Source organism: Simochromis diagramma, unplaced genomic scaffold, assembly GCF_900408965.1.
Source record: "Simochromis diagramma unplaced genomic scaffold, fSimDia1.1 OVJJ01000219.1, whole genome shotgun sequence".
Lineage (NCBI taxonomy): Eukaryota > Metazoa > Chordata > Actinopteri > Cichliformes > Cichlidae > Simochromis > Simochromis diagramma.
In genome coordinates, this window is record NW_024386880.1 from 25,535 (window position 1) to 47,656 (window position 22,122).

A 22,122-nucleotide genomic window follows, 5' to 3' on the forward strand; every position below is an offset into this window, starting at 1 on the left:
ATATTCTAGTCAAAATCACCTAGATGTGATTCAAAGATTATTCTGTCAACTGGTTCAACAATGGTAAATGATTAATGGTTGATACTTCTGATTATAACTGTGATCATAAGAATACAAAATAAAATATCTCCTGGTCACATTCCTCACACCTGGATTTGTCTCCAAACCAAACAAACACGTTATGACACTTATCAACCCCAACACCTCCGTTGTTTTCCAATTGTCCCACAACCCAGCTGATCTTTTAGCTTCAGACTCGAGTGTCAGCCTGTCACGCTTCAGGCCACCTTGCCACCTCCTCTTGGAGTGAAGAAACGCCCTTGGATTCTTCTTCCTTCGACTCGTCAGGTAGACTACTGAGCGAGTCAGCCACGTTGCAGAGGATTATTCTGCCTCTGTTTACCACCCGTGTTGTGACTTGAAATACGCCTTTCCCTGAGCTCCCCCCTGCTCATTCACCCTCGTTGGTCTGGTGTTCCTGGATTTCCGCCACCCCTTCATGATTATTGCTGTGTTAATGGGACCCATCCTTTTGAGGGGACTTCCCCGAGCCCAAACGCCATGAGCCTTGGACCCAGGTGGTGTCTCGGCCATCACTGTGTCGATCTCTGCTGCGAAGGATCCTCACCTATCTGTGACCTCGTCTGGTGTCTGTTCCCTCCTCTGCAAGAGACAGAAAGCCAACACACCTCTCTTCCTACCCCTAATACGCTAATCTTGTTATCTACTGACCTTCATAGACCAAGTGCCAGCTCGTTATAAGCACATTTGCAATTGTGTATAAAAGTAAACAAACCACAAACAAATTGGGCATTCTTAATTCCAACTTAAGTTTAAGTCCAGTACTTAATTTCTGATCATCTAATTATGCTTCTCACTGGTTCCCTAAATTATCTAGAAACCTTTAATTTTGCCATACCTAAATTATTAAAACACAAACGAAATCATAGACCCCCGATATAGCTTTTTGCCTTTATGAGCACACTTCAATAATGAGCAACAACCTGCAATCTATACCAAAAATCTTCATGGTTACACCTGCAATTAAAGACCATTAGTCACAATTAATAGTTCTAGTTGTATTTGCAATCTCCCCACTGGAAACTGCACGAGAACATTACACATCCTCTCCAAAACACTCTCCCGCCAAGCTGTAACCCTGTGTAAAAACGTTAGTCAGCAGTTACATGTTAAGCTCCTTCAACTCCCAATTTACCTAAAAAGCAAATCCGTTAAATCAAGCAGCTCATTCACAACCACCTGTACATCATAGAGTAATAAAAGATTCAGCACAACAGACAAGTATCATGTTCAGGTTTTCTCCAATCATTAAATCACTATTATTGCCGCAATTTGTTTTATTCACACTTGTGCAATGTTACTCCACTTGTTTATCACTCAGAGCCCCCTAATGGCCAGTTAGTGAGCTCTAGGTCAAACTGTCCCCAAATTAGTTATTTGTTATTATTACTTGTTTTATTATTATTCTTGGTTTTCATGTCACTTGTCTATTTTCTACTGCCCCCATCCTTACCAAAGCAAAGCAAACATTAGCAGCACATTGACCGCAGTCAGGCATCCACATTCCAGAGGTGCTATAAAAGATCTCCTGTCAGAAGAAAACATTAAGAACTGTAACGCTGTAAAGAAGAATATATATTAACGCTGCGCAGTTACCTCTGTAAGCAACACACGACACAAAAATGGCATTTAAAAGTTCACTCATCCTTGAATATTTTGTCATCCTTCTACTCCTGTAAAAAGAAACACACATAAATTCATCCACCCTCTTGTTCTATCTAGGTGGAGGTTAACCTTAAGTCGTAGTCAAGTCTTGTCATCCTTTACCAGTCAGTCCGTTTGTTTTATTTCCAGTCTTTCATCCGTTCATTCATTCATTCATCCTTTCTTTCTTTGCTGATAGTGGAAAACATCGCCGCATTTAGATTTCCGCCCTCAGCAAAATGACGTCATTTCAAAAGAGAAAGAAGAACTTGAGATCGGATTACCTCGGTGAATCCTTTTTTTTTTTTTTTTTTTTTGGACAGGGACTCTCGTTCCTAATTGTCCCCATAAGTGTTTCCTCCAGAACCCATTTCAATGCGGAGAAACTCACTTACAACAATTTTCTCGCCGACGTGTAATGTTTGTAATTTCCGATGTGCAGATCTGCTTAAAGAAAAGATTCAGAAACAAAAATCAGTGCACTGTTCAAAATATAAAACAAAATAAAATGAAAGGTACCAAAAACAAGAATACAAACGCCCGGGTCTTAGGACTTGTCACTAAATATTCCTCCCATCGGTAAAAATGCCAAACCTAAACCTACACAGAGTCAAATCAACACCACCTCAACCTTTTCATATTCCTAAACCTATTTGTTTTGCATTCGTGCAACAAAATTGAACCGTTTCCATATTAAGTAATTTGAGCTCTTGAAATGTTTTAGTTCTCTTAATTCTGCCAGTTTATCTCAACACTTATTCAATGACTTTTATTCAACTGCTACTTGGTCACTCCAATTTTACCTGTTCAAATTGCCTAGAGTTCAACAAGGTCTAGATCCCAGTTATCATGAAACTTGAACGGGTGTACGATGATTTACTTACAGTAATTTAGAATCATCACTCAACCCAACTCTACTACTGGCACTGCGTGACTTTTCTCACCCTGGAAACCAGAACTTAGTACAGAACTTTAATACCTCAGGCAATCGTGTCCAAGGGCTGGCCCCCCTTTCTCCTTCTTTGTCCGTGTGTTCCTCCTTTTATTAAATCTCCATCACAATGATGTGGCGCTCTGAAATAAGACTCACACTGTTAATTCATCGTTTTTCTTTTCTTCTTAGTGTACAGTAAACAATTGAGTCGAGGCCTTAAGCCCCAGATATCTCGCACAGGCATCGTTTTCATAACCAAACCGCTCGGGACTCTGCTCCCCAGACCACACAAATGCCCTCTGGGCTTCTTATTATTATAGCAGATTCTGTATTTGACTTTGTTGTGTGCAGCATTGAGCCTTTGTCAGTAAAGCATTCTTCATTGCAGCAGCTGGAGCATTATGTGTCACTTCTTAGTGAATTGAATCAACATTTTGATTTTGGTGCATGGGTGTGTATCAGTTTTCACTCCCTCAACGAGTGCATAAGTGTTCATGTGTATGTTTCTCTTCATTCTGAGTCAGGGCCTGCAGGAGTGTGTGTTTGTGTGTTGGTGTATGTTTGTGTCCATCACCTTCCTGTTCTGTCATTTAAGTAAACCAACGGCCTGAAGCCTGCCCTGGGGTCCTCCCTCCTCTTTGGGTCTGTTTGCATCCGTTGTTACAGCTGCCTGCATCTTCTCCTTGTAACTTGACCCTTTTGCTTCTGTAGCTCTTTCTGGGTTTGCTCCTGCTGTTGGAGCTTTGCGTCATGTCTCACGACCTCCTGCTCCAGCAAGCTTCCACCTGATTTCAAGTCCTGTATGTGAGACTCCACGTCTGACTGATGAGTTCAGCTAGCATCCAGCTCCTCCGAAGCCGTGCTCAGTTTCTGCTCTGATGCCTTGAGCTCTTACTGAGGGCAAAAACCTCAGAGTCTTTTCCTTCCACGTCAGATTGGAGTCTGTTTATGTTGTCCTTACTTTGCTCCACAGCCTTCTGCAGCTCTGCTGTTTGGCTCTTCTCACAGGTCAGCATTCTTTTGCTCACCCTCCCTTTTCTTCCAGGCTTAATGCGCGTCTCGTCACAGCTCTGTCAGCTGAAGCTTTAGCATTCGCTTTCTGCAGCACTGTTGACATCCTCAAGTTGTTGTTGTGTGTCCAGCTGCTGTAGCCTTCAGGGGTCAAAGGGTCAAAGATGGTAGCGGAGAGGGCAACGATGGTAGAGGAGGGTAGGAGTCCAGGTCCGCTTCGGCTTTCAGAAAAAACAAAAACAAAACCACCACAGGCGAACAGGAAAATGATGTTGTGTTGGCTGTGTTGTATCGGCTGTGTTATCCAGAGAGGGGAGAAACAACGGGGCCTCCTCTCCCCCCCTTTTGTTTTTTCTCACCATATACTCAACTCATAACCCCCCAAGTTGGCAGGACAACACAGGTACGTGTTCAAATCCTTAAAATCATGTTCAAAAACCTAAAGAGGAATTTTCTGTCATTCAGTAATCATTTGTCTTAAGCAATCAACCAAAACATGTCACAATTTAACTCTTTCAACCACTAAATTTGTCGTGTCCACACTGGATGACCAGTGTCTCTCCTTTTGAAGTTAAGTTGTTGTCCTGCAACCCAGAGAGTTTATTTGTCAGTAGTGGATAAACTATATCACTTAAAAACAGGTGTATGTTAAGTGTTGCTACTTTAACCTTGCTTGTACGTGCACATGTATGTAAGCTGTTTCTTCATTGCATGTGTGGGTGCGTCTGTATGTGGGTTAATTTAACTTTTTCTCAAACGAGGCATTTCACTAACACGCACATGTGTCTGTTCCTCACACTTCTCATACCTTTCTCTGGTTGTGTGTGGTTTTATTTGTTTCAGTCATTTACCAGGAACATCTTTTCCTTTTCTCCACGTCTTCCGCCAGAGGTTAACACTGGTGAGATTCAGAGAGCACCCAGAGCAGTTCAGCGAGAAAAACACGCCTAAAACTTCATGCTTTCTTTTTTCCAGGAGGCGTGGGGACTACTCTGGTGTCCAGCCGTGAATTTTTTAGCCAAAGCTTGGCTTGTCTCCTACTGTCGTACTCGGGTTTCCAGATTAAGAAAAACCACCTGTATGAAGACACTAAACATACATTTAGTATTTGTATAAACATAACTGCCTAAATTATTGAGCTCTTGAGGAGGGTTGATTTAACTCCTTACTAACTTTAAACCCCACCAATAAAACAGAAACTTTCTCTAGTAAAAGCAAATTGTTTGTCCAGATTTATTCAAACTGGGCTCCTTCATTTTTATTTTCCATCGGAAAATAGTTCCTTATGTTTTTGACTGGATTGAATCGCGACAATCCTTTAGACAGGGACTTGCGACCTAATCAGATCCCCACCGGTAGCTGAATAATTTGTGCTGTTATTCACTGTTGCAGGCCTGCTTAGAACAAAAATGAGAAAAAGAGAGCTGATTATTAGCTCCTGAAAACGCAAAAACAAAACAAAATCACCTGACAGGTTTTCTTTGAGTGCACTGTTACAAAAATAATGGGCCCCTCTCGGACATGTCCGTGTTTCCTAAAACTCCCTCTATTTAAAAACAAAAACAACAACCACCCAAACCTGACTGACAGAATCAGTCAGTCATCACCACATAATTCCACCTCCTCAATACACCGAAAATCTAAATAAAACCACACAATTTGCACTTTATGCACTTTAACATGCCTAGATTCAACATACTCAAATGTTTTTTATTAACCATTCACACCATTCTATCACTCATACAAACAGCAAGCTGTTTTTATTTTCTTTGTGTTCTCAGCCAGGTTTAATCAATGTCTATGCATTAATCATCGTGGGCTTGTCTTGTCTTTGTAGGGTTAATGCGTTTTCTGCTTGTGTATGTGAATTTGCATATGTTGCTTTTGCAGCGTGTCAGACTCCTTCATAATTCTCCACTTAAGCCGTCAGTTTTCTTTCCCCAATTTACTAACCCAAATTTTTAAACTCCCACCTTATTAACAGCATTCCTGGTCCTCTGCCAGAAGTTAGGGCCCCACTTTGTCAGGTTTGTGGAGACATGGCGCTGTGAACAATTCAACCAGAAACTTGCCTTATCAGATCCAGTCAAATTAACCCATAGGTTTTTCCTTTCGACTGCTGTACGTGGAGAATTGATCCAGTTCTGTTTATTTTCCTCCTGTAGAAACACAACTGAGACATTTTATTACTGTCATGAGCACTTAAACTACCAGGTTCCCTTCTCTGGTCAGCAATACCAGCTTATGTCATGTGTATACGTGTAAGCAGGTCTTCATTGCTGTTCCTATGTATTTTTGTTAATGTTCAGTGCGTGTAAGCTGCTTTCTTCATTGCCTCCATATGTTACAGTCAGAATTAATTCCTGCATCGTGTCACTGATTTCTTAATTTAAAACTGTCTCACTTCTGATTCTCTATAAGAACACAATTGCACATGTAACACTTTGTGTATGTGTGTTTTCCATTCACTCATGTAATTGCCAGTTATTGTCTTTCTTTATTTTATCTTCTTTTGTTTACCTCTTTTAGTTTTCTGGTGGACATCTCTAAACACCATCATGAGTTCAGACTTTCGTTTCAATCTAGTTATACCCTGTATTTTTACAGTCAAGCTTCACCTCTCACTGGTTCCGTCCTCTTCTCTCAGTGTCCATCTGTGGTCCTGAATTCACCAACAAACACAGTTCGTTTCCTCTCTGTTTCTCTTCAGTATCTTCCTTCTGGATTAAGTCCCAGCCTGGCAAAATATCACATTCAGTGTCATGTCACACTGTTCTTACCAGCCTGCAGTCCACCGTGCATTTTCCATCACGTGGTTTCTTCTTTTCTGTCTCTTCAAGATTACTCCAAGTATGGCAAATCTGACAATCAGTGTCCAGTGCTTCCCACCGTTCGACTGTCCAGCCTGTAACTCAGAGTGCATGTCAATTTTTGGTTTCAGGGTCAACAGTTCAGTTGCACTGTCTTTTGACTGCTTGTAAATTCTTCTCAAGTGGTCACGATGTTCTATTGGTCTTCATCAGAAGATTAACTGTCCTTTGAGCTTCTTCTCAGGATGGGGACAAGTGCCAGGTCAAGCTGTAAAATTTTAAACCAAACTTTGGCTTGTTTCTTTCCAATACTGCTACTCTACTGGTTTTGGTGCCGTACTCAAAATTCCAGGTTGAGAGAAGTCCACCTTTATTCATCTGTAGCCTGTATTGGCACACTAAAGCATAGCATTAATATGATTTCCATTTCTCTTCTTAAAAGCTGCATTCGCTTCATGCTCACTCATCACCAAAGAAACAGAGGAAAAAATTGGCACCTTTCCTCTAATATCAAATGGACACACACGCTGCCCCCCTCTCTGTCCCTCTCTGCTCATACACACACTGCGGGGTTAGACACCCCCCCTCCTTGCTGCTGCCTGAGACAGAGAAAGAGAGAGAGACACTTTTCCTTTTTTTCCTACGCTCTGTCTGGCCAGAGTTTACCTCATCTCTCTTATATGGGCATGCACACTTCCTGTCTCACACACACACACAGCCCCCTCTCAGTGAGAGAAAAAGAGTTTTGCTTTTCCTTTTTTTCAGAACACTCAAAACACTGCAACCACAGGACAACTTAACAGACAGTTTTATACAAGTAATTTACACTTTATATAGACTCACACATAATTTATATTGTATTTACACACGGGCCCGCATAGACGTCTTATGCCAGAAGAGGTTACACCTAAGTTTTTGACCAATTTAAAAGCATCTAAGCCCAGGCCTCGCCTTTGCTGACCAATTACACGCTTCGAGACCGCCCTCTCGAGAGCGCTCGAATTCCTAAGAAAACACCATATGCCAGAACAACTTCTCTTCTCTATTTCTCTGCTGGTGTTCCTAAATTTTTCGAATAATTTAAAAGCGTCTTTCAGCCCAGAGCCACGCTCTTGCTGACCAATTACCGTTTCAAGGACGCCGCCTTGAAAACGGCCTCATTACTAAGTTCTAGTTAATTTAAAAGACTGCACCCCGCCAGGTAAAAAACAAGGATCTCCACCAGCTGCGTGAAAGGCTATGAATGTCCCAGCTCACGCTTTTGGCTATACTTAAAGTTCACAAGCTCCTGACGTTTAAGTAGGAGGCAGCCGGGTCCGCGACCCTATCGATCAATCAATGCAGTAAGGCAAACAACCATTGAATGCCTAGCCTTTTTTGACGGGAGTCCGAATCCCCGCGGAAGGCCAACTCCGAGCTTAAAACTAACCACGCGTCCGCAATTAGGGGTCAGCGCCACCTGCTGAACAAACTGCATCCATAGGAGACCGCGTCTCCAGTCCTAATTAATTTTACTTATTTTAAAAGCCTCACGGTGCGCTCTCAGCTCCCGTTTAATTATCTGAAGCCCGGGACCGCGTCCCTGCTAATCAATTAAACCAAATACCCTACACTAACCAGATGACTGCTGGCATCCAGCCATCTACATCGGTTTTCACACCCTTTAAACCGTGTTATTTGTTTCCACACACCTTAAAACCTTATTATTTTAACCTCATATAACCTCTTAAACCTCTTAAAATTCGCTCCCACAATAAACAGCTATACCTTTTATCAGTAAAATATTCCCCAAACATCTAACACTAATTACCCCAAAATCACCACGGACCGAACAGAAGCTCCACTGAGTGAACCTTTAATTTAGCACCTATTTTCCAACAGGCGGTGCTTACCTCTCATATTTTCAGGGCCCATCACTCAGTGTAGCTCCTGGGTGTCCGTCCGACACCACTAGGCCGTCAGCCAAGCTCCTTAAAACATCCCTCCTCAAACCGGGGTTTCGGCACCAGATTGTCATGGTTCGAATTTGAGGAAAAGACAAACGGCTGCATGGTCTCAGTGGATGTCAGAATAGGTGATTTTATTATACATATGTACATATGGGGAAGATGAGCAGTACAAGGCTCTAAGCGCTGATCTCCCCCGAACAGTTTCTTCACAAGGGTTTTATTACAATGATGACGTCAAGTCACATGATCGGTATCAGTCAGGGGGAACTCAGAAAGTTCCCCTATATGGCCTCCAGATGTTTCCACTCAGTCCAGCACTCAGAGAAACCGTGTGTGTGTGGTGTGTATCTCTATTCGTGTCTATTGTGTGTGTATGTCGAACAGAGAGCATGTCCTGAGCCGACCTCACAGTTAGATATTACTGGAAATGATAACAGTTTGGGCCTGTTCAGAGAGTTTACCTAATATGGACATGAACTGCTACTTTAGAGAAAAACAAGTGTGTAATACATTGTGCATTTTGTAATAGTGCAGCTCTCAGAGAGACTGTCCTAAGACGACCTTTCTGTTCTTATCAAGTGTGTGTGTTGTTACAGGCCGGCGTACGTGCAGAACTGAACATAGAACTAAGGCAGGGTCCAACAGGACCCACAAGCTTCTGAGTGGTTACAGAACTGTGAAACAGCTTTAAGCAAATAACAAGAATAGTACAGAACAACAGTAGACTAATTAAAGTACTGATAATCTGTGTAGATTAATATTCTAGTCAAAGTCACCTAGATGTGATTCAAAGATTATTCTGTCAACTGGTTCAACAATGGTAAATGATTAATGGTTGATACTTCTGATTATAACTGTGATCATAAGAATACAAAATAAAATATCTCCTGGTCACATTACGTACCAGAGATTTCTATACAGCCCTTTATCAAGCCGAGAGAAAGTGACGCAAAACCCCCCAACTAATAACGACTAGCAGAGAGGCTCAGCTGAGTGTAGTTACCTGGTTTGCAGACGCATACAGACGTTTCCTGTCCTCTCGGACGCAGCTGTGATAGAACATGTGGTGCATTACCGCCACCAACTGGCTTGGAGTGAGGACCGGAAATCGCTCATGCCAAAAAAAAAAAAGAAAGAAAGAAAGAAAAATTAAGTGAAGAGATAAATGAATATATTAAATCTAAAAAAAAAAACCCACTATCAGACATATACATCTTCATATCCTTCTGTACAAATTAGTTTGTTTTAGAAACTGAAAAAAGCCACAAAACCTTCACATCTAGAAATCCTTTGCAGTAAAACTTGCTTTTTGGCAGGTTCCACAGGTTTTGAATCAGTTTTCTTCTTTATTCCTGATCATTTTGACAATGAAAAAGAACATGTTCTATCCACAGTATTTCTGATTTCGCGCCATTACCCCGATTCATAGCGGAAGTCGGTTTTATACTTCCGCTTGCGCTGTTGTTGACAGTTGCGGGGTTACACCTTCACTGTTGATTAAGATTTCTCTCACTGCAGTTTCTTTTACCTGGAGTAAATGGCAACACATCGAAGGCGGATACACAGTAGAGATGTTTTAAAAAGCAGCGAGGACAGTTCAGTTGCAGTGCCTCACCCGTCACTTCTCACGGAGTGGGTAGATGACATGAAACTATGGCCCGATGTTAGCTACATCAACATTATTAATTACCTTGTATTTTCCGAAGGCGTTGATGGCGAGGAATTGTGTAATTATAAGAGCACCGAGGCGTATAATTACCTGCACAGCAACAACATTGATAAAGTACTGCTCAACAAACAAGGCGACTTTATTTTTCTTAAAGCAGCTGTAGAGCCGAGCCAGAGTATTAATCAAGCGAAACACTTAGCATGGGCAATGCTAAGAGAAAGTGGAGTAGTGGAGACAGTCGGCTGTTCCTGTATCGCCAGATTAGGGAGATCATGTAGTCATGCGGCTGCTATTCTGTGGAAGGTATATCACTTATCTGGATATCACAATGTTTAAATCACTGAAACAGAAACACTGGACTGGTCAAAGGCTGTGATTAAGGAGTCACACTACTGTGTTTTTGTTCGTTTTACTGGAAGCTGTCACACTCAAAGTGGTCCGAGTGAGCTTTCTTCTTTTCTTCGGTGGGGGTCGGTCATAGCCCAGATAAAGCTCCGGGTCGGGGTGTAGCTCTGTGGGCTTTTTATCGATAAAATGAAAGGAGCAAACATAAACTCTCTTTGGAGGGTGTTTGAGTCTTAAAGCTGCCAGCCACGCTAGTTTCCGATCCTCCTTCCGCGGCATAGAGTGCAGTGCGTAGGGCGGTGGGCACGGACAGGCCTTTCTAAGTTGTTGATGCTCAAGGAAAAATGTTTCTAATGCGTTTTTCAGTTTTCTTGAATTATTGTGGCAGCCGACGACAGCACACGTTGAACCCGAGCTCATCTTCGAACAGGTAAAGCCACTTATTACCGCACAAAGTAACTGATTTTGTTGTTAGCAACGACTGAACGCTGGGTCTCGCTTTGAGAAACCGGAAGTATTAAACCGGACAACGGAAGTAGTGGTCTGTCATGGCAGCCTACGTACACTCTTACAGAAACCTGTGGATAGGGCTTTGGAGTTGACGTCACGCCGCAATGCATTGTGGCAGCGCGGCACCATTTTTGAGGTCTACGAATCCAAACAAACACACTGTGTTGGAACGACGATTACAAGATGCTTAAAAGCAGCTCAAAAGAGAACGGACTGTATAGAGACCGATTGCGTCCAGAGGCGAAGCGGCGGTACTTGCAGAAAATAGCGTGCATTGGAAATGTGGACCCGTATGAAATACGGCCGTGGAGTAGAAACCCTGAAGACGTAGCCTGACATATTTCGTACCTTGTCTGTGGAGTCAGCGTGTACAAGTCGTCATTCAATCAAAGGTAAGTCAGCTCGAGTACTGCGTGTGAAATGCGTTTGATTTCCCTGCAAACATTCAGATTAGTGCAGCATAAATTCATTCATGAGGGAAAATTACAGTGAGAACATGTGGAGGCTGTTAGGTGGAGAAGATAGTGAGTTCAGTGCAGGGCCGTGCAGAGAGGTTTAAAGGGGCGGGTGCTCAAAGTTAGAAAGGGGCACATTGAACCAGGCTGAATAACAACAACACACATTCATCAAGAATTTAATATGGGAAGGGCGGGGCTGTGTTGGTCTGAGACTGTAGACATTAAAAAGTCCACAGGAGAGATGGTAGCTGATTAAACAAGTGTCATGAGATAATAACAAAATGCAAAGATTGGTGACAGCGCTTGGAACCATAAGGCAACGAAAAACTATGTATGTATGTAAAAAAAAAAAAAAAAAAAAAAAAAAAAAATTATATATATATATATATATATATAGATAGCGTAGTGGTTAGACTACACGCCTTTGGAACAGAGGATCGCAAGTTCGATTCCTGCCTGGGGCGTCTGTATCCAGTAAGGGTCCTAAGGCTAGACCCCCTATGCTAAGCAAGCCTACCGCAGACATGAGCGAGACAGATAAATATGAAGGCATGCCGGCTCGGACGTCGCCCGGATCAACAAGGTCCGCGTCAGGTGTTGAGGAACCAGGGCACCCTGACGAAAAGTGGGCTACTGGAACAAGAAGGCATCGGTGGGCAAGAGACGAAAACAGGGCGTTGTTGGAATGCTACTACGCAAGTAACCCCGGCGGAAGGGGCTACATGAATAGGATGAGGGACCTATGGATTCTTCGATACCCAACATCCACAATGACGGCGAAACAACTAGTAGCTCAGTGTTCCAACATTCGAAAGAAGGGACTGCTCTCACAGCTAGAGATTGACGAGGTACAACACAAATGCTACGGCAAGGAGGAGTCAGGACGCCAGGTCAGGGGGGCGATATCATCACCCCCACCCGAGATCGGGTACATAGCCCCAAGTGCGATAGGAGAAGGATCGTTGAGTGCGAGAGGAACTGACCTGAAAAATAGGATCATGGCCAAGCTTGAAACCTGGATCCCCCGTAGCCGGTTACCAAGATTACGTGAAGTACCCTCAGAAGGTCTGTTAGATGATGTTAATGCAGCACTACGGACAATACCTACAACCACGATTACCGACACTAACAAGCTGATCTACAATACGGCAGCAGTGATCAGTGAGATGCTTGGCTACAAGTTGAACAGCGACAAGGGGCAGTACCCTCCATGGAGAAGGAGGCTAGAGGGCAAGATCAAAGTAGCACGGAGGGAGGTTAGCCAACTAACGGAGTTGCAGCAAGGTGCGACAAATAAGGTGCATAAGAAATACAGCAAGCTGTCCATACCTGAGGCCTTGGAAACTGCCAAGCAAAGACTCACAGCCTTGGCCAGCCGCTTGAGGAGGTACACCAGAGAGATAGAAGGCAGGAGAATAAACCAGCTGTTCTCCACAGAACCAGCAAAGGTGTACTCTCAGTGGCAAGGGAACAATAATAAGAGAACAGCACCACCAAGGCTGGAGACGGAGCAATACTGGAAGAGCATATGGGAGAAGGACGCAACCCATAACGGCAATGCTCAGTGGCTAGTGGATCTGAGGGCAGACCACAGCGACCTGCCTGAACAGGGTCCAGTAACCATCACAGTGGCAGATATCCAAGAAAGGGTCTTCAGTATGAAGAGTTGGACAGCACCAGGGCCCGACATGGTTCACGCCTACTGGCTAAAGAAGCTGACTGCACTCCACGAGCGTCTGGCAGCACAAATGAACCAGCTGCTAGTTAACGAGAGACACCCAGAATGGCTAACCGAAGGTCGGACGGTCCTGATCCCCAAGGACCCCAAGAAGGGACTGGTCCCCTCCAACTACCGACCAATAACCTGCCTCAGTACTACATGGAAGCTCCTGTCAGGCATCATATCGGCTAAGATGAACAGGCACATGGGTCAATACATGAGTGGGACACAGAAAGGAATTGGCAAGAATACCAGAGGTGCAAAACACCAGCTACTGGTAGACAGAACAGTCAGCCGAGACTGCAAGACCAGACTGACCAACCTGTGCACTGCCTGGATTGATTACAAGAAGGCCTATGACTCAATGCCCCACAGCTGGATACTGGAATGCCTAGAATTGTACAAGATCAATGGGACCCTAAGAGCCTTCATCAGGAACTCAATGGGGATGTGGCGCACAACACTAGAGGCCAACTCCAAGCCCATAGCACAAGTCACCATCAAGTGCGGGATCTACCAAGGAGATGCTCTGTCCCCACTGCTGTTCTGCATAGGCCTGAACCCCCTCAGTGAGATCATTAACAAGACTGGCTACGGATACCGACTACGGAACGGAGCAGTTGTCAGCCACCTCCTGTACATGGATGACATCAAGCTGTATGCCAAGAGTGAACGAGACATCGATTCACTGATCCACACTACCAGGCTATACAGCAATGACATTGGAATGTCGTTCGGACTGGAGAAGTGTAGTCGGATGGTAACAAAGAGAGGGAAGGTAGTCAGAACTGAGGGGATTGAACTACCAGAAGGCAACATTGCAGACATAGAGGACAGTTACAAGTACCTGGGGATCCCGCAGGCAAATGGGAACCATGAAGAGGCCGCTAGAAAGGCTGCAACCACCAAGTACCTGCAGAGGGTCAGGCAAGTCCTGAGGAGTCAGCTGAATGGTAAGAACAAGATCCGGGCCATCAACACGTACGCCCTGCCCGTGATCAGGTACCCTGCTGGGGTAATAAGCTGGCCAAAGGAGGAGATAGAAGCCACTGACATAAAGACCAGAAAGCTCCTTACCATGCATGGAGGGTTTCACCCCAAGTCCAGCACCCTGAGGCTGTACGCTAAGCGGAAGGAAGGGGGCCGGGGACTGGTGAGTGTCAGCACCACAGTCCAGGATGAGACAATGAACATCCAAGAATACATTGGGAAGATGGCCCCAACTGACCGAGTGCTCAGTGAATACCTCAGGCAGCAGAAACCCAAGAAAGAGGAGGGAGACGAGGAACCATCATGGAAGGACAGGCCCCTGCACGGTATGTACCACCGGCAGATAGAGGAGGTGGCTGATATCCAGAAATCCTACCAGTGGCTGGACAAAGCTGGACTGAAAGACAGCACAGAGGCACTAATCATGGCAGCACAAGAACAAGCTCTGAGTACAAGATCCATAGAGGCTGGGGTCTATCACACCAGGCAAGACCCCAGGTGCAGGCTGTGTAAAGATGCCCCAGAGACAATCCAGCACATAACAGCAGGGTGCAAGATGCTAGCAGGCAAGGCATACATGGAACGCCATAACCAAGTGGCCGGCATAGTGTACAGGAACATCTGTGCCGAGTATAACCTGGAAGTCCCGAGGTCAAAATGGGAGATGCCCCCAAGGGTGGTGGAGAATGACCGAGCTAAGATCCTGTGGGACTTCCAGATACAGACGGACAAAATGGTGGTGGCTAACCAACCGGACATAGTGGTGGTAGACAAACAGAAGAAGACGGCCGTAGTGATCGATGTAGCGGTTCCGAATGACAGCAATATCAGGAAGAAGGAACACGAGAAGCTGGAGAAATACCAAGGGCTCAGAGAAGAGCTCGAGAGGATGTGGAGGGTGAAGGTAACGGTGGTCCCCGTGGTAATCGGAGCACTAGGTGCAGTGACTCCCAAGCTAGGCGAGTGGCTCCAGCAGATCCCGGGAATAACATCGGAGATCTCTGTCCAGAAGAGCGCAGTCCTGGGAACAGCTAAGATACTGTGCAGAACCCTCAAGCTCCCAGGCCTCTGGTAGAGGACCCAAGCTTGAAGGATAAACCGCCCGCAGGGGCGTGCTGGGTGTTTATATATATATATGACTCAGAGTAGAGATTCAGTAAGAAAGATTGCAGGCTCTAATATTATTACCACACAATCCAAGGACACACCAACAGCTCCGATTTGTAGAACTATTTAAACAAATGTCTTCTGAATATTCAATTCATGTTTACAGTGGGAGGGGGGGGGGGTGTCGTGGAATTTTTAAAATAAAGTCTGCAACACAGAAAGAGCTGTGATCAAGCTATTTATTACTGCGCCAACACACATCAAACATCACAGTTCAGTCATGTCAGCGCTGCCACAGAGGTCGTGCTCCTCCTTCTTTATGCATTCCAAGGAAGAGGAAGTTAAACTGATCCTACCACACTTCACGTGTCTCGCTATGAAACCTAACGCATCAATGGTTATGCTGTTTTGTGCCCTTGGCCTTATCAGCACCTGTAAAGGGATTTGTTTTCTCAAACTGCTGACGCTGAAGTAAGTTCATCTAGTTTTAGAAACATTCACTGAACAGTAACAGTGTCACAACTAAGCATATGCATAAGCACTTAAATACTTTAAATGAGAATAACAGAACATTTCTATTACAGAGGCTAGAGCCTGTCCCAGTAGTCATAGGTAGAACACACCTGGACAGGTCACCAGTCTGTCAGAGGACTAACACAGAGACAGACATCAGAGTAACAAATCTATTTAAAATTCATGTAAGTTTGCTGCAGCTGTATGTATGAACATGTGTTTCTGTGCTCACAGTCCACCTCTCAGGAACCTGCAGTTCACTTTTAGTCAACTTTAAACAGACCTCACAAAAGGCTGATGTGGCTGGATCAGTAGTCTGATTTAAGTACGATACCTTTGGCCAGGGATTAATCTGGTGCATCGCTTCACTGCAGTCTTACGTATTTTCCCCACACCTGAATAAAAAATACTGATATATACAAATAACAGCTTCAGCTGATGCAGCCTGACTCAATCCTAGATGTTCAGCACACAGAGACACAGAGGTGCCGTTTAAAGTTTAGTGTTAACCTGAGTCACTGATCATTTGCAGTATTACAGAGTCTGGCAGTCTTTGCATGATGTCCACGTCACTAAGTTTCTAGCTGACTTCACTGCAATTTCAATTTCTGCTGTTCACTAACGCTGCCCATCTAATCTGACTGAGCTGGAGCTGTTTCAAAGAAGAATGAGCAAAGATTTCAGTCTGTAGATGTGCAAAGCTGGCAGAGACAGACCCTAAAAGACTGGCAGCTGGAACTGCAGCAAAAGCTGGTTCTACAAAGTGTTGACTCAGGGGGCTGAATAATTACGCACACCCCACTTTGCAGTTATTTATTTGTAAAACATGTTTGGAGTCATGTCTGATTTTGGTTCCACTTCTCACGTGTGCACCACTTTGTGTTGGTCTTTCACCTGGAACTCCAATAACACTGATTCATGTTTGTGGCTGTAATGTGACAAAATGTGGGAAAGTTCAAGGGGACGAATACTTTTGAAAACCACTGTATATATAGACACAGGACTACAAGTAGAAGATCAGACATGAAAGTGGAGATAACACAGAAGACCTGCAGCAAAGGTCAGAGGTCAGACTGGGCCCCTGGATTCAACAATGAGCCAATGATCATCAAGCAGTGACTAAAGCAGAGCCCTGACGTTCTGACATCATCACACAGTCAGAACAAATGTCTGCTGATGCCTTCATCTCATGAAACGACTGATAGATGTCATTGATCAGCTGAGCTGCTGATCTTCATCGTCACAGAAACATCCAGCTTGTTTCAATCAGTAAATAACTCCCACTACTCCCAGTTTGAACTGTTCCCACTCAAAATGCTGTGAGAACAATGATCATTGTAGAACTTCACAAACATCACGTGTTGTTTTCCACATGTAAGATCAGCAAACACACAGAAACTTCCTGTTGCCACACACGGCCTCTAAAATCTCTTCCACGCTTTCTGTCTGAAGTCCACTCTCTGTGTCGGATCCACAGGAAACAACAAGATCTTATTAACATGGTTTTCAATGTGTCTCCTTCCAAAAAGTCCAACCAATGAACAAATGTGTGTATTTGTGGAGGCCGAACAAAAGCATGACACATTTCTCTGTTTCTATAAACTGGAGTCAAACACAAACATGAAGAGTTTCACTGACAGCCTCCAAAATGCCCCCACAGTGGATCAAAGGGAAATCCTACAGTGTGGCCAGAGACTCTTAATGGCTCCAACATCAACACATCCACAATGTTGGATCCAGTTCTGCCTCACAGAGTTACTAAGACACACCCTCTGCAGCATCACAACAGCTCCACCTGCTCCACCTGCCTCCTCAGCATCTGTACAGCTGAAGAGAAAAGAAAGGCTCCAACAGCTCAAATCTACAAAGGATTCATGAAGTTTCATCCAACAATAACATGTTTGCCTTCCACAGTGTGCTGTTAGACACCACTGTACCTCTGCCATTTCAACAAGAGCAGCTTGGGAACATTTTGGCTCCAAACACTTTGTGTTTAAGTTCTTTGTTTTCTTTGTGAAGCCGACAACATCTGGAGCTTTGTGACTCATAGAAACATCATTTTGTTCTTTAGATGACAGCAGATTGGGACTGAATAATCAATCACTATCAAACCAATAAAGACAAACATGCTGATTTTACAGGAACTTTGTTGGAGAAGCTGCAAAGACATGAAACTGGTGGAGATCCCAAACCAGTTGATAGTGCTGGTTATTCCAAATACAGCTGTTTCCCTTTGAGATGAAATGACTTTCTGTCCTGATATATAATAAAGATGTTGTTGTTTTTGAGCCCCTGTATTAAAAGTAGTTTAAAGTCAGCTTGAGTTTGATGTCTTTATGTCAAAGCTGCTCATGATGTTGAGCTGCTGATGGAATAAAAACAATATAAAAGCATGTAGTCCAGACTTAAATGTAGCCTGTTGTTAGCTGAGGTCCACACACAGTGTTTGACAGTGTAAAGTGTGTGAAAGGGCTGCTGGTGGAGCTCACTAGGATGAGCAGGTGACCACGAGGTGGAGAGCAGCTGGCCTGGCTTTGACCACGCCCCCTTTCTCTCTGCTTTGCTGTCACTTATCTTCACTGCTCTGTCCAATAAAGCTGAAAAAGGCCCCGAATCAAAGAAATCTGCTGCAGCCTCTGAAATGTCTTCTGTTTCCTTCCCGACGGCTTTTTCACCGTCAGCCCATCAGACAGTCCAGCAGCATTTATGATGATGTCATGATGTTGAAGAGGCTGCTATGGTGGCCTCCCGTGACCCCCAGTCTCATCACAGCTGAGATGCAGACATTTGAAAACATTCAGCAGACAACTGAATAACAGTCCAACACAACAGTCTGTGTGCAGACACACACTGAGCTTTCATATAGTCAAACACAGCTGGTTGAGTCATTTCTCTGTGAGCCTAAAGTGAATCTAGTATTTGAAAGTCCACTTCCTGTATTTGTTGTTGGAGACTTCTTCAGCTTCTTCTCAAGGACATCAGCTGCTTGTTTGGCAGCAGAGGCAGTTAAGAAGCTTCCTGAAAAACACTGAACAGTGAGTTCACTGTGGCATATGACAGATTCAGCTTTCTGTGTGCAAACGTGTCTGTGTCGACCTTTCAAATGCTGCTGAATCCAAAACAATCCAAAACAAACTCGGCTGCTCACTTCATGCACTTCTGTCTGTGTGACAGTCCAATGACATCACAGCTGTTTCCAGCCCCAGTGTCTCAGGACTGGACGCCTTTAAACATGTCGAGGATCAAACAGCGTCCAGCTAAACACACATGAAACTATCAGAGCTGACAATCATTCCAATAACATCTAATGGTTCATGTATGTAGACACAGGACTACAAGGAAATGGCTCTCAGCATCTGGCTGTGGGAACACATGAGTCCCTGTTTGTGTTCAGATTGTGTGCATGTTTTAGACGTGTGTCACATGTAGAAACACAACAATCCCACAATGACACACAGATGTGTTTGACACAGCTGTGCAGCTGTAAGTTGTTTCTAATGATTCATTGAAGCTCTTCTAACATTCTGGAGACGATCAGTACATGAATCTGTTCAACACGACAACAATTTGACTTCAGTGTGAACGTTTGCATTAAATAACCTTCTTCATCCAGCTGACAGCATCTTCATCCTATGATGTGAACAGTTCCTCCTGTTGATGACAAACCTCTGACAGGATCTGCTTGAGGAGCTTTTTCATGTGCAGCTCTCTGAGCTCAGGGCTGAGCTGCTGTTTCATCTTTAAGAGCTGCTGCCTCCTCGCCGGACTTGTTCTCCTCTTCTTCTCCTAATGACACCATTTCTGCTTCATATTAAATTCAATAAAGATGCTGACATGTATCTGTAGCAACAACATCATTGAATCTATAACAACTGGAGCCAAACCAGTGGCTCTGCTGGGATCACTGGTGAGCCAACACTTCCTTGTTGGATGCAGATTTCAGGGCTTCCTTTTGCTCCTCCGTTATAACTGTTCTCTCTTCTCAACACATGATGACACAAAGGAATCAGCAGTGACAAAGATGATGCTGAAGAGAAGCACACACTTCACACATATAACAGAGCAGTGCAGTTACACACACCTCTGCTCGACATCAGGCCTCAAACAAAGACACAAAACACTAACTTGACTCTAAACAGAAGAAACGAGCAGCTGTTTCTGTTCTGTGCTTATTTATATTTGACACACATGCTTCTCTTTGTGCAAACACACATCGCACTATAAGGGTAACCTCGCACACAATGATTGGACAGCACAGTGATGATGCTGGGAGATCCTATACGCAGCAACACAGAAACACTGAGAACTTTAAACAATGATGGAAAGTGTTATAAATGACTTGTTGGCCTCTGATCTGTCACAAACAGCTGAAACGTGTCTCTCATGAGTCACATGAAGGTTTCTGACAGAAAGGACAAAAAGCAGCTGCAGTCAGTTTGTGTCATTTTTATATTTATTCATCTGGGAGAAAAATCTGAGGGACATTAAAATGTGTTTTCAACAGAGACAAGAACATGAATATAACAGAACATGTTTCAGGTAAACAGCTGGACTGATCAGGTCCAAACACAGAGTGATAAACTTGTCAAACAGCTGTCATATCTTTATATAGAAGCTCTTTATAAATGCTGCTCACTGCAGTCTGTTTACTAATAATGTCAAACTGTTAGAAACACAGAAACATCAGAATGTCTTTGTTCACAGAAACCTGTCTGGGATCCTTTGTTGTTCTTTTGATGCAGAGTTACATTATAAATATAAAGAGTTATTTCAGAGTCTCATCAGTTTTCCTGCAGGTCTTTATTTAACACATCAGCAGGGCTGAAGCTCTCATGTTAAACACACACTGATCTATGGACACGTTCATGTGTTTCTAACAGAACCAGGCTGTTATCAGCCTGCACTAACATTATGTCACACACACTGAATGTAACAGTGACAGTTTACATCATCACACAATCAGCTGTGATTGTTTCACTGTCATCAAACGAGTCAACAGGAAGTAGAATCAATAGAAACCAATCATTTACTGACAGCATGTCTGGTGGAAATAAGTGCAGATTATGTATGAAGTCTAACTGCACACAGTAACTGTGTTACAATAAGGACGTAACAGCGCCCTCTGCTGGAGTGTTTCACACTGAGAGCAGCTTTCCTCTGAATTCAGTGAGGTTATGACTGAAATTATTGGTGTAGTCGGTTTTATAAAGACCAGACCAGTAAAAACAAGAGTGTCTCTGCTGTCTGTGAGGAGATGGAGCCGAACATCAAGCTGTGCTGTTTCACAGTGAAGCCAGGCGGCTGTCACCAGGAAAAGTCTTGTCCTGAGTTTTTGAGCTCAGAGAGCAGATCAGATGTTTTTGGAGCAGGAGCACAAGTATGAAGTCGCAGAGTTAGTGATGAGAGCTTCCTGGCAAAACTGGCCTACCTGAGTGACATATTTGGAAATGAAGTAAATCTACAGCTTCAAGGGAAAGATAAAAACCTCCCTCAGGTCACAAGATCAGCTCTGTCACTGAAAGCTTGCAGTGTGGGGCAGGAGACTCGATACAGGAGACACAGATTCATTGGAGAACCTGCATGAATTTGTTGACACTACTGACGATGATGCCGCCTCAGTGACTCCATACATCAAGCAGCATATTTCATCACTGATGGGATACTTTTAAAAGGACTTCCACGAAAACAGTTCCCAGCATGACCAGCTCCAAGTGGTTTCAGCTTTGCAGAGCAGAACCAGTTCATTGACGTCTGGCTCCACACTGAGACTGCAGTTCACATCACAGACACTGAGTGGATTCTGGCTGAGTGTAGAGAAGCAGTATCCACTCTGAGGGCAGCAGGCTCTGGGCGTTCTTCTTCCTTTAGTCTCATCTTTGTGAGGCTTCTCTGCTGCTGCTGCAGACCAAGTCCAGGTCCCAGCTAAACACTGAGCAGGAGCTGAGAGCTGCAGGATCCTGCTTCAAAGCTGCTTTGAAAAGCTGTGCACTGCAAAACGTGCTCGTCGGAGCCATTAATGCTGACTTTGTTATTTTGATCAAAGAAAGAAATCAGCACAAACTCTTTGATTCGTTTTTGTTTTGTAGGTTAAAGTGTTTCATATATTGTGCTCCTGAGTTAATGTTGCTGATCAGTTTGAATTCATTTTGATTGTTTATGGAGTTTATTTCATTTTATGTTTGAGTATCAAACGGTTCAAATGTTTATAGGATGTAATTTATTTTTTATTGAAGGTAAATTGTTGCACTTTACTTTGTTTCCATCTAAAAGTGTTACATTGTTTCTCTTCCAAACTAAAAAGTGTTTCTGCTGCAGCTTCCTTTCACTCTTTATCATTTTCCTTTTTGTGTCCTCCTAAAATCCACCGTGCTCACAGTGAAC

The 22,122-nt window shown here is 43.8% G+C and overlaps 3 long non-coding RNA genes across 4 annotated transcripts; all 3 read right to left on the bottom strand.

The window, feature by feature from the left end:
- Window positions 1-217: 217 nt before the first annotated feature.
- Window positions 218-12,938, bottom strand: LOC120733579. 2 transcript variants are annotated; one of them, XR_005695857.1, is made up of 3 exons: window positions 10,840-10,952; window positions 10,512-10,517; window positions 218-1,606 (listed from the first exon to the last, which is right to left on the bottom strand). It is a non-coding gene; the product is annotated as an uncharacterized LOC120733579 (long non-coding RNA). The 2 variants fall into 2 exon arrangements; XR_005695858.1 differs by lacking the exons at window positions 10,512-10,517; window positions 10,840-10,952 and adding an exon at window positions 12,929-12,938.
- LOC120733578 lies at window positions 6,314-9,336 on the bottom strand. Its single transcript, XR_005695856.1, has 2 exons — window positions 6,978-9,336; window positions 6,314-6,878 (listed from the first exon to the last, which is right to left on the bottom strand). It is a non-coding gene; the product is annotated as an uncharacterized LOC120733578 (long non-coding RNA).
- Window positions 12,939-16,244: 3,306 nt separating the features above from the next.
- LOC120733580 lies at window positions 16,245-21,293 on the bottom strand. The gene is made up of 4 exons (XR_005695859.1): window positions 21,050-21,293; window positions 19,211-19,222; window positions 17,654-17,659; window positions 16,245-16,334 (listed from the first exon to the last, which is right to left on the bottom strand). It is a non-coding gene; the product is annotated as an uncharacterized LOC120733580 (long non-coding RNA).
- Between the last annotated feature and the right edge of the window lie 829 nt (window positions 21,294-22,122).